This window comes from Phocoena phocoena, chromosome 5 (assembly GCF_963924675.1).
Source record: "Phocoena phocoena chromosome 5, mPhoPho1.1, whole genome shotgun sequence".
NCBI classification, from domain to species: Eukaryota; Metazoa; Chordata; class Mammalia; order Artiodactyla; family Phocoenidae; genus Phocoena; species Phocoena phocoena.
The window spans coordinates 36,543,289-36,556,759 of NC_089223.1; the positions used below are offsets into that span (position 1 = coordinate 36,543,289).

The following is a 13,471-nucleotide window of genomic DNA, read 5'->3' on the forward strand; positions in this document are numbered from 1 at the left end:
AAGCTTTCATGACCACCTCAAGGCTGAGTTAGATATTGCTTCTTGTACTTTCATATTGCCTTATGCTTAAAAAATTGTGACTCTTCCACTGCCTAATATTGATAGTTCTTCCTCTACTTGTTTCCTCTACCAAAATTATAAACTCTGACAAAAAGGATTGTGTCTTTTTCAGATATACCTCTAGTATCTAGCAAGTGTCTGATGCATAGCAAGCACAAAATAAATATTTTCTGAGTAAATATGAACGAATGAATGAAAAGATGAATATATGTGATACACAAAGGTCACTGATGACCTTTAAGAGGACTATTTCCATTGCACAGACAGGTGAGAGACCAAATCAGACTAAATGATAGTAAATTGAGAAAATGAGTAACACTATTCTTTCAAGAAGTTTGAGGGTTTGAGAAAGAAAAAAGATTTAAAAAAATAAACTAAATGAGACTAGATGAGTTATTAGGGTCTTTCTGGAAGAGTGAAATGTCTGAGGATGTTTTTAGGCAGTGGATAATAAATGTGTAGATTGGAGGAGATTGCAAAGGATAGTGGGGAAAACTGATGGAAAATGTGAAGGAACCAGGAGGAGGAGATGGGAAAAAACCAACATACATGGGATGGTTAATTTAGCAGGGAGGAAGAACCTTTCCTTCTTAAGAGAAGGAAATAATGAACAAAGGAAAGAGTGAAAATACAGAGGGAATCCCAAGATACTCATCAGAAATTTGCCATACTCCTGGTAATAAAAGTAAATCACGGGCCTCCCTGGAGGTGCAGTGGTTGAGAGTCCGCCTGCCGATGCAGGGGACACGGGTTCATGCCCCGGTTCGGGAGGATCCCACATGCCACGGAGCGGCTGGGCCCGTGAGCCATGGCCGCTGAGCCTGCGCGTCCAGAGCCTGTGCTCCGCAATGGGAGAGGCTGCAACAGTGAGAGGCCCGCGTACCCCCCCCCAAAAAAAAAAAAATAAATCACTTCCTGAGAAGAGTAAAGAAATTCTGCTGTGAAGAAAGTGTTGAGTCAGCAAAAACAAACAAACAAAAAAAACCATGAAAGCTTTTACGTTACAGTGAGAGTTTAGATTAGGCTAGAATGCATGAATTTTATTGGAACCAATCAGAATGGTTTTGTGGCTTTTTCTAGGCACTAGAGAAAGCAGGCTGTGGGAAATACCTAGAACTGAGGAGTGATATGGGATTCATGGTAGCAGATAATCAAGGTATGTGACGGTTTCTTTTTTACTAGTTTGCAAACTTGAGGATGGGTACTTCACAAAATGAATTATTCCCTTGTGCTAGGAGGTGTTTAACAGAGATTGTTAAAAGAAAAAGAGATGAATAAATGAATGAAATAGTTAAATGGCACCACAGAAACCAGGCTGGAAACCAGGATGGAAATGATGGGCTGGAAAAATTGGGAGCTCATGCTGAGGCAAAGGATAGGAGTAATGCTGGGAAGAGTTGAAGGATAAATGACTGGCCATGGACTTGATGGAGAGGAAGTTGTGTATTGTTCTTATAACAATGTTTACCAGGAGAAGCATGCACAATATAGAAGACTCCTACTTTGTCCAGTTTTGTATACAGTGAACGTAAGTATCAAATAATACTATAATTAATAAAAAGTTTTGGAATTGAAAATCCAAGTATGTACCAGAACTTTAAAAAAAATGATTCCATTCTACCACAGGGAAGTCTCATGGTAAAATAAATGATTAAAAAAAAATTCCTCTCTGGGACTTCCCTGGTGCCGCAGCCTGCCAATGCAGGGGACACGGGTTTGAGCCCTGGTCCGGGAAGATTCCACATGCCACGGAGCAACTAAGCCTGTGCGCCACAACTACTGAACCTGCTCTCTACAGCCCGTGAGCCACAACTACTGACCCCACACGCCACAACTACTGAGGCTTGCGCACCACAACTACTGAGCCCATGTGCCTAGAGCCTGTGCTTTGCAAAAAGAGAAGCCACCGCAATGAGAAGCCTGTGCACTGCAGGGAAGAGTAGCCCCCGCTCGCTGCAGCTACAGAAAAGCTCAAGTGCAGCAACAAAGACCTGACGTAGCCAAAAAAAAAAAATGTGGGCTTCCCTGGTGGCACAGTAGTTAAGAACCCGCCTGCCAATGCAGGGCACACAGGTTCAAGCCCTGGTCTGGGAAGATCCCACATGCCACAGAGCAACTAAGCCCGTGAGCCACAACTACTGAGCCTGCACTCTAGAGCCTGCGAGCCACAACTACTGAAGCCCACATGCATAGAGCCCATGCTCCACAACAAGAGAAGCCACCGCAATGAGAAGTCTGTGCACTGAAACGAAGAGTGGCCTCCGCTCGCCATGACTAAAGAAAAGCCTATGCACAGTAACAAAGACCCAACGCAGCCAAAAGTAAAAAAAAAAAAAAAAAAAAAACATAAAAAAAATTCCTCTGGTTTAAGATGAACGTGATTTGAAAGGACTGTAGAAGATGTCAAACAACAGTTTTATCTAATTTATTTATTAGTTTTATCTAATTTAAATGTAATGAACATAGTTAAATGGTTATGTAAGAAGAACTGCTATCTTCCAGGGGCACCAAAGAACTTTTTGTTTTATTGTACAGAAACTCCACGCTCAAGTTTTGAGGAATCTTCCTAAGGTAACTTGACCAAATGACAAACCTGGCATTGTAACAAATAGGACAGTAAAACCAACAAGGCCAAGGGAAAGACCCAAATGTATGGAGGCAATATGGTTTTACCTCACAATGAAAAGTAGGAAGTTGCAACAAACCTATTCAGTGGACAGAGGAGAGAACTTCAGTCACTTGGATGTTAAGCCTGCAATAACAATTTCACACCCCATATTAATTGAATTTACTGTTTCATAACTATTTCTGCAAAGTGGCTGTATGAGAGTAAATAAATTTTAATTTCCATTCTCTGGTGGTGCTTTATAACTATTCATACGTTATTTCACAGTGTCCACATTCCCTGTCTTTTGCTCACCTATGTTTTGTTTCCTATACTCTGACAACACTAGTAAACTTTTTTCAATCCTTGATTTCCTCTGTAAGACAAATTAATGTAACTTTGACAAACTCTTCTTAAAAATATAACACCAGGACTTCCCCTGTGGCACAGTGGTTGAGAATCCACCTGCCAATGCAGGGGACATGGGTTCAAGCCCTGGTCTGGGAAGATCCCACATGCCGTGGAGCAACTAAGCCTGTGCGCCACAACTACTGAGCCTGCGCTCTAGAGCCTGCAAGCTACAACTACTGAGCCCACGTGCCACAACTACTGAAGCCCGCACACCTAGAGCCCATGCTCCACAAGAAGAGAAGCCACCCGCAATGAGAAGCCTGCGCACCACAATGAAGAGTAGCCCCCGCTCACCGCAACTAGAGAAAGCCTGTGTGCAGCAATGAAGACCCACCACAGCCTAAATAAACAAATAAATAAATTTACACACACAAAAATATATATAACAATAAATCATCTTCCCGTGATGAACTACTGGTCTGTAAATGTTCTCAGTACCACACCCGGGGGGAGGACATTGCCTTATGATGCTTTACTGCTTCAGAGTAATAGGGCACAAACACTCTGGAAACACAAACTAGATGACTAGCTTAGCAGGACAATTAAGGGGCAGGAAGAACTTTTCCCTTCTAAGGCTGGGGTAGGGGTGGGGTGTTTATGTTAATTAAAGTGGTAGGAATCTTTTGTGAGCTTCTTGTATTCCGGAATGCATCTTTTAAAAAAAAACGTTGTTAACCATGTTCCTTTCACTTAATGGCATGGCAGATATAACCAGAGTCGAGTTCCCAGGCAATATTTACTACACAATCATGGTTATAAAAAGGTTAGAATCAGATTAAAGTTCTCAGCCAAAATTTACTACTCAGTTCTGCTTACAAGAAAGTTTAGCTCTTATAAGCTTTCCATTTCTGAATTAAATAATAAATGTAACAGTTTCAGGAATTACTATAAAATTACATGTCTTATACCAAGAGAATCTGCATTGGTGTATAATAGAGGCATATTTTCCATGCTGACAGATAGAAACACTTCTTGGCTTTCTGATGACCCACATAAAAGGCACCCAGTAGACACTAACTAGATAGGTAGTAGCTTTCTTCCTCTGTTCTGGTCTGCAAAAGAAGGGTAATCCCTAATTTTCCACAAGGTGTCCTACCGTTATTGACGAGTTTTTTTGGAGGATCCAGACAACAGATATGTTTTCTATCTATATTTAAATGTATACTATTAGCACTTTAGATTTGGTCCAGATCCCAGGAATGTGGTATTAACTGAGTGATTAAAAAAACACACACAACTTTTTATTATGAAAACTTCTAAACAGACACAAAAACGGAGAGTACAAGTCCTCATATGTACCCATCTCCCCGCATCAACAAAACCTAGTGATTTTTATTTTAATTAGAAAGTGTCAGACTTTTTTTTTTAAACAAAGAGATGCTTTTAAGTATTTATAGAATATTACAAAGTTTCCTGAATGCCAAAATTTTTGAATCATGTGTAATGGACCTATTAAGAATGTTCAAATACACATTTTATAAAATACACATGTGGCTACTTTCATTGCAATGTTAAAACTGCAACAGCAAAATTTTAAGCTGTCACCATTACAATTGGAGAACTGAATTTATCTGCCTTTTGTGGGATAAAATTAGACTCAGTATCTAATTAGTTGGTTTGCAAATTTCTTTTCTCAGCTAGTAAATATTTAAATGAAACCTACATTGTGTAAATCAGTGTACTAGAGTTCATTTAGGATCATGAATATTCCTCATTTCACTAGATGATTTTCTTCTTTTTGACTTCCTATATGTATTTAGTTTTCAGACATGGAAAATAAAGTTGTAGTTAACAATCTTAGCATAGAAATAATAATGAGTGCAAAAGTAAAAATGGGAGAATAAAATTAGCCTGAACACGTTACCAAAAAAGCAGTACATCAAATTGAGTGTGTGAATATACGTATGAAAAACACATAAAACACATAGGAATACAGTCTCTCCAAAAAACATTTTGTAGAATAGTGGTGAGAGAATGAGAAGAATAGGGACTAGAGAATAATGGCTTAAAGAATTAACATCTGGATAGAAGTCTAGTTATAGAGATTCTGTAATCATACATACTCTGACAATTAAAGATATATTTTAATTTCTAGTATTACTTTACTATAATTAAGAGTGTACTATTTTATTGGTCAGATTACAAGGTATAAAAATCTGACAGGACTTCCCTGGTGGCACAGTGGTTAAGAATCTGCCTGCCAATGCAGGGGACACGGGTTTGAGCTCTGGTCCGGGAAGATCCCACATGTCGCGAAGCAACTAAGCCCGTGCACCCGTGCACCACAACTACTGAGCCTGTGCTCTAGAGCCTGCGAGCCACAACTACTGAGCCCCCGCATCACAACTACTGAGGCTCGTGCACCTAGAGCCCGTGCTCTGCAACAAGAGAAGCTACCTCAATGAGAAGCCCGTGCACTGCAATGAAGAGTAGTCACTGCTCACCACAGCTAGAGAAAGCCCAGGCGCAGCAATGAAGACCCAATGCAGACAAAAAAAAAAGAAAAAAAAAAAAAAAAAAAAACTGACAAATATTTTATTATTCTTTAACTGTAAGCTGATCCTCTAAACTGCAGCTCTAACATGGTTTTGACTCCACATTTATATAGCAACATTAAAAGGCAGCTTTTCAATAGGCTAGTGTTTTGTCATAAATTCTTGACAACTGAGAGTCATAATTTCCACCAACACTTAACACACTTAACACTTTAAACATATGAAACTGTGGCATGTGGTCATGAACACTATACTTTTAATGGTTAGGGAATTATGAAGACTTGCATGATATTCTGAGCTTATGCAGAGCTATTTTAGATGAAAAGTTCACATCTACAATCTTCACATTAAAATGTATCTAAGCCAGTGCAAACTGTAATCTAAAAACACGTTTTACAAGTGACACATATTCAAGCTCAGACACGTAACACGAAGGAACTGAGACTCAGGCAATTGCAACATCAGGAATTAAATAACCACTTTTAGCTTGGCATTTCTTTACCTTTAATACATGACCCAAATTACAGATAAACGTTTCAAAGAGAAATGCACTAAAATGACGGGTTTTGTAGTTCAGAACTATAAAAAAATATTTAAAACCCTGCATTTTATAGTTATAGGTCCTAACAAATAAAATATTTCAACCTTCAAATAAAGCAGAGAAACAAAAGTAATAACATTATGTATTCATGCATGAAGTGTCTTCCTCTATGCTTTCTTTTGAGGGGGTTAATTTCTGGAGATTAGAGATTGTACCTTGTTTATGATCACTAGAGTCCACTGTATTCTATATTACACCATGCTGCATGATACATGAATAGAATATATTCTAAAATCCTTTGAGAGCTAGATGTGATCAGTAGAATTTTTAACCAAGAGAAACGGAACACATGCAAGTATGAATATATATAAATGAGGAAAGGTATATGGAGAAATACTCTGTGAAATATAAATTACTTTATAGATGTAAAATTTGTGCAGAGTAGGAATGCAACAAGAGTGAACAGTTCCTCTATGATGGTCTTGTGTAATGCAGTAGCCATAAATCTGGGCCAGCTGTACCACTCTTCTAGCATCCTCCAGGATCCTTTGTTGTTATGACTTCAACTGCCCCTTCTAAAGCTTTCAAACAGTACAGAGTTCTAAAGGAAAGTGACTGCATTTGCTGTTGGTTGGTCAGGCTGTGACTGACAAGCATGTGATTTTCTCTTAGAGTTGGACAAAACAGAGGAGAAGGAAGTGGGATTTCTCCTCACTATATAGCATAATTCATCAGAGAATATTGTTGTATTCCATATCTGAAATAGCACCACTGAATATACTAAACATTTAATATTAATAGCCATGTTGCAATATTCAGTTTAGATTAACAAACACTTAACTATTATATGTCAGGCATAGTCGTAGATACTAAGGATGTAGCCATGAATTAGACCAGGGCAAATTTCTGGTGTCTGCGAGAGGAGAAAAAAGCTCTTCAAAACAAATAATTTCAATGAAAAATATAGGCCAGCATCTGGAAGTGGGAAGATGAGAGAAAGCTTCCTGAGCTACGCAATGCCTGAAAGCTTAGACAGTCTTTTAAGGCAGAAAGCTGCATGAATAAAAGCATGAAAATATAAAATAGCCTGTATGGAGGGAGGGAAGTTGGTGAGGGAGGGTAAGAGGAGTGGGAGGGGAGGAGAGAGAGAGAGCGCGCGAATACACGTGGTGTTGGAATGACTTGTGAGACGGGAAATGCTAAAGGGTGAGACTGGAGAGACACAATAATGGAAAGCCTTAAATACCATAATCTAAGAAGCCTGAATTTTATCCTGCTCAGCTGATAAAAAGTTATTAAATGGCTGAAGGCAGAGAAGAAATGTATTCAAATTTGCATGGCAGGTAAACAGAGGACAAACTATAGCTGAGAGAGATCAATTTAGAAAGCTAGTTCTATAGTCCATGGGCAACAGAAGGAATTGAGAGACTGGAATGAAATGAAGAAATATTTTGGAGGCTAAAACTGTTGGGTCTTAAACCTTGTGATGATACTCATTACTTGTAAGATCCATTTAAAATCTTTCTTAAAACATATCGATCCATGCTTTTCAGAAGGTTTCTATATCAAAGCCAAACTGGGTCTATGTTAACTATGTATGAGTTAGATTTAAATTAGGTCCCTAATTTCTGATAAAGTACCCTCTGATTTCTGTGGACTCCAAAACCAGTATTATATTACTATGATTATAGACACTGGAAAGCTCATTTTGGTTTCACTTGTAACTTTCCTTAGCATTTAAAAATGCAACTTCATTTTTTTTCACTTGGATAAATCAAAGAAGAGAAGTAAATGTCTATGCTCAGTTGTTTTTAAGCTAAAGAATGACTTACTGCATACTTCTTCTCAAATGCTTTTCAAACCAATCTTTGGTTATTTTTTTACTGGACTAACTGTGTGAGAATGGTTTGAAGCTGCACTCAATGGCTAGGTAATTTTAAGTAAAATATTGTTCATTAGTTGCACTAGCTACAATGCAAGTGCTCAACAGTCACATGTGGCTTGTAACTACAGAGCTGGACTTTGTAGATATAGGACATTTCCTCCATTGAAGTTCCATTGGACAATGCTGGTCTAAAACATAAATCTCTTTAAATTTCAGCCCTGGAAACATAGTAGGCACTTGATTCTTTCTGGTTAAGATGTTGAATCCATCTATAATAGTGTGCTCTTCAGAGCTACAAAATATTTTGTATCTTAGTAGTATAATAATAAAGTTATTAATACTTAAGTACATGTGATACTTAACAAATATCACATAAAATCCCTGCTTATTCATATTTACTTCTGTGGAAACTGATTATTTAAATTATTTAAGTTCATGGAGTAATCCAAATAATGACTCAATCTTTTTTTTTTTCTTTTTTGTGGGGGGGGTTGCTATTCAAAGGGAAATAAGGTAAAAATAAAAACTGAGTAGTTCATCTTTACCAGTTTTGGCTCTTAGAAAAGAAAGATAAGTTTTGAAAATATTTCTCTCTCTCCATAAAATGTCACTAGTAGCATCCCCTATGATGAACTGTAACATTTATGATTCCATCCTCCTACTCTTCAGAAATGTTACTATAAAAGTATATGTGGGCTTCCCTGGTGGTGCAGTGGTTGAGAATCTGCCTGCCAATGCAGGGGACACAGGTTCGAGCCCTGGTCTGGGAAGATCCCACGTACCGCGGAGCAACTAAGCCCGTGCGCCACAACTACTTAGCCTGTGTGTCTGGAGCCTGTGGTCCGCAACGAGAGGCCGCGACAGTGAGTGGCCCCCGCTTGCCACAACTAGAGAAAGCCCTCACACAGAAACGAAGACCCAACACAGCCAAAAAAAAAAAGTATATGCACTTTCAAGTTCAATGGAATGAACGTGAATGGAAATGAAACATTAAGGTGCCTTAATAATGAGAACAAGCTCACATATTTGAGTGCTTACATACTCTAGCTGCACAACAGAGTTTAAGCTGTATTCACACAACAGTCACAGAACAGCAAAAACTAGGCTAGACCAGAGGCCACAGCACTGAAAGAAAGGAAACGATACTTAATTTAGACATAAAGTAGATTGACTGTTGGAAGCAAAATTCTATTCATAGTCCCCACCCAGGGTGTGGAGTGCTGTTCATACTATACTCACAGTACTGGTTCCAACTCAATCTCTCATAATCAGGAATGTACTGCCAACCCACAGAGCAATGGATAGGGAGTGTGTGGTGATTACACCACAAATGACATGACAACAGATACTCTCATTAGAAAACAGACAATTTCTCAGATCTTGAGATGGAGTAGAGACAGGTGGAAAAGAAAATACTGGGAACAGGGAAGAAAGGAAAAGAGTATAACAGTACAGTCCTATGCTGAGGTGAAGAGTGAAATGAAAAGAATAAAGCAAAAAAAGGGAATGACATCAAATTTAAAAACTAGTTTCCATGAGAGAAAGCTGTTATGTTTCTTCCTGCCCCTCCCTCAATGCTTTATGAATGCAGAAAACTATTAATAATCATCATAATAATCTTATAATGTTTAAACTTCAACTACAATTTCTTTCTTGGGATCTTTTTTTTTTTGGTGGTACGCGGGCCTCTCACTGTTGTGGCCTCTCCCGTTGTGGACCACAGGCTCCGGACGCAACGGCTCAGTGGCCACAGCTCACGGGCCCAGCCACTCCACGGCATGTGGGATCTTCCCGGACCGGGGCACGAACCCGTGTCCCCTGCATCGGCAGGCGGACTCTCAACCACTGCGCCACCAGGGAAGCCCTCTTGGGAGCTTTTTTGTTCCCAACTTTATTTTGTTCCCAAAGAAATTAGAGCACTCAATACCAGCCACTGCTTTTTGATAGTTTACTCTCTTATGCCATCAGGTACAGGATAACCGTCTTACAGATCTACTGCAGTAAAGCCCCATCAAAACACTATCCAAAACAAAGCAAAACAAATCCCACTATCTGCCACAATAGAGGATATGACACAATGGAGCTCCATCTTAACCCATATCCAGCGTGGTTTATTGAAGGAAAAACCAAATGAGCCTCTATATCTTGTTTTACTGTATTAAAAATTATACAATTTTACTAGGAAGAAACCTAAGGGGTTTGTTTAGGTGGTTAGTTGAATGTCCAACTTCCCAGGCAGTAAAATATTTTCCCAACAATATATCTGAAATGTTTCTAGTTTCTGCTTGAAATCAGAATGGCAGAATAGAAAAAATCTTATTCTGGGGCTTCAGAGACCTGGATTCTAAATTCAGCTCTGTTATGATTTATGAATTATGTCTTTCCTTTGGCAAACTAGTCTACTCTGGGTCTCTGAAAATGAGATGTTTGATTTAAATGATATCCAAATTCCTTCCAACACCAAACTCCGTGATTTTAAAGTCTGATTTCCCCTGTGCTAGTTGGCTGGTTGATGCTGTCAACTGAGGAGATGCTATGAAGGTGATTTAGGTACAGGCTCCTTTCAAGAGGATGGGGCCTGGGCTAAGGTAAGGGCTATACATTTGAGGTTGAAGGAGACAACAGTCTTTCCCATTAGTTCAATGAATCTCCTCATGTGCCCCAAAGAACAAACTGCAATTTAGCAATGTCTTTTTTCTGACTGTTGTATTATCCCAGTGAACACTGTAACACATCCTTTTTTAAAAATTAAGAGGTAACATGTAGTGGGAAATTCTTAGACGGAATGCTGAAATCTCTCATGGAAATCTACAATTTCCCATAACAATGGAAACTATCATTAACCAGTTATGTGATCTTGGGTACATTATTAAATCTTCACAAGCCCAAGCACATGTGCTTTAAGACCTCTTCTAATTCTAAAATTACTGATACCCAGTAGCAATTTCCAATTGTAAAGATCACAAAAACTGTACAGAGTTTTTTTTTTTTTTTTTTTTTTGCAGTATGTGGGCCTCTCACTGTTGTGGCCTCTCCCTCTGCGGAGCACAGGCTCCAGACGCGCAGGCTCAGCGGCCATGGCTCACGGGCCCAGCTGCTCTGCGGCATGTGGGATCCTCCTGGACCAGGGCACGAACCCGTGTCCCCTGCATTGGCAGGCGGACTCTCAACCACTGCGCCACCAGGGAAGCCCCCAGAGTATTAATATTTTTAAATGCTTTAGTCCACAGAAAAGGGATCTATGAAGCCTACTATTCATAAGAATTAAATGAGATAAATGGGTTTATATTATTTTCCATTCTTTTTTCTTCTTTGTATACTAGCTGAAATCTTCATATTGGCAATCTGTACTTTGCTCGGCTAACATAAATTATCTTACCTTTAGAAAAAGACAGCACAGCATAAAACCAGTAAATTATTCAACTAAATAACTAATAAAATTATTGCTTTTGAATTCCAAACCTCAAACATTCCTTTCAAACAATGCTTTTAGTCTAAAGCAAATATAATTTGTTACTACTTGCAAGTTACTATATAATAATGGAGTTTATTTAAGGTGCTATATTTCCATAATAAACCAACATTTTCAAGGTGTTCTGTTTTCCTTAACTTGGTTATAAAATATACTCTGGGGGGAAAATGGGTAGGTTCTTTGTGGGAGCAAATGCTTTTGAAAACTCTTCAATACCAAAGAAAGATTTCAGGATAGAAATTGTCCTATATCAAATAATTGAAAGCATATTTATTTTAAAAAAGAAATCTTTTCCTTTTCTTTTATCTCTTATAATAAACCTAAAATTTCTAAATCTGGAAATTTTTTTTTGTAACAAGTTACCATTTTGAAAAAATAAGAGTTTACAGAGATTATATATCATCTTTGCAGATATATATATGCATATCTGAAAACAAGTTGGTCTATTTGAGTTTCCATAGTACACTTACACACACATGCATGCACATGTTTCCCAAGAAGATAAAAGACTTCTATGCAAACTAGGACATAATTTGACTTAATACTCACTTTATAGGAAATCCCCATAAATCACCTATTCAAACAAAACATGTTAAACAGACTATTTATTGTAGCATAATTTAACAAATTAAAAATATTTTCACTAAAGTTTTGATGTTTTACTATTTGACTCTCAACCAAGGTTCAAGGGTAAAAAACACTTTCCTCACTTCACTAATCCAAATTACTATTAATTTACCAAATAGTAAGTCAGATAATCTTTTGAAATGTACACCTGAAAACATTATAAATTAATATTTTAATATTTACATGTTAAGAAAATATACCAGTCAACCTTTTAAATGTTAGAAATAGTCATCTAAACTGGTGTGTATCTTCACTATTTATATTCTGAGACAATCATGGTTTTATCTATTTGAATCATTGAGGGATTTTTTTTTTCCCACAATGGGCAGTATTTCTTTACATAAATGTCTCCATGAGGGAATGCTCATAAGAATGTCAGGCTAAATTATATTCATATGTTAGCAGTTGTGCAACACTAAATAGTCATGAAATACAACTTCTGAAAGGAAAGACTTTATTTTAAGCTACAAAGTCACTGCTTTTTGCCGTCACAACTCTAAAAGTTTACTTATCAGAGTTAAACAGTGAAATCATGCATAAAACAAATTTCTACGTTTTTATTTTCGTTGAAAAATAAAAGTCTTTTTAAGTCTTTGAAAGTTTTTAGATCTAGATTATATTTGACCATCTCATAATGCTGGCTAATGTTTTTAAAAATGCAATTATATACAAACCCATAATATTAATTAAGTGTTCAATAATTTCCTCCATAATTTCAATTTCCCCACTTATTTGCAACTCCTGAATTGAAAAAAAAAGTGCAAAACTTCATTTATGAGAAGTAAAGCACAATGTGGGGTCTATTTTCAGTCCTAGAACTATGCTTAAAACTTAAGTAACAGACCAAACCTTTAGCAGAGTACTGTAAAGGCAACCTATGAATCAAAAATATTCACTAGGACATGATCTTAAAAATGAATATGACCCTTGATTATGTTACCACTCTCACTGAACTAGAAGCACCTTAAAGCTCCCTTTAATCACCTATGTTCCAGGGGTCTAGAAGCGGCAGTTACAAAACTTTAATCTTCAAAAATGTAGAGGATTAGGGACTTCCCTGGTAGTCCAGTGGTAAAGAATCCGCCTTCTAATGCAGGGGACACAGGTTCAACCCCTGGTGAGGGAACTAGGATCCCACATGCCACAGGGCAACTAAGCCCTCGTGCCACAACTACTGAGCTTGTGCGCCTTTACTAGAGAGCCCACGTGTGCAGAGCCCACATACTCTGGAACCTGCGTGCCACAACTACAGAGCCCACATGCCCCGGAGCCTGCACACCACAACTAGAGAGAAGCCCGCGCACCGCAAGGAAAAGCCCGCACACCTCAACAAAGATTCCGCGTGTTGCAACTAAGACCCGATGCAGCCAAAAAT

General features: G+C 38.2%; 1 protein-coding gene across 5 annotated transcripts in view; it reads right to left on the minus strand.

Moving 5' to 3' along the window:
- Window positions 1-13,471, minus strand: part of PTPN13 (protein tyrosine phosphatase non-receptor type 13) — a 234,395-nt gene that overhangs the window by 108,363 nt on the left and 112,561 nt on the right. The gene's annotated exons all lie outside the window — the stretch shown is intronic.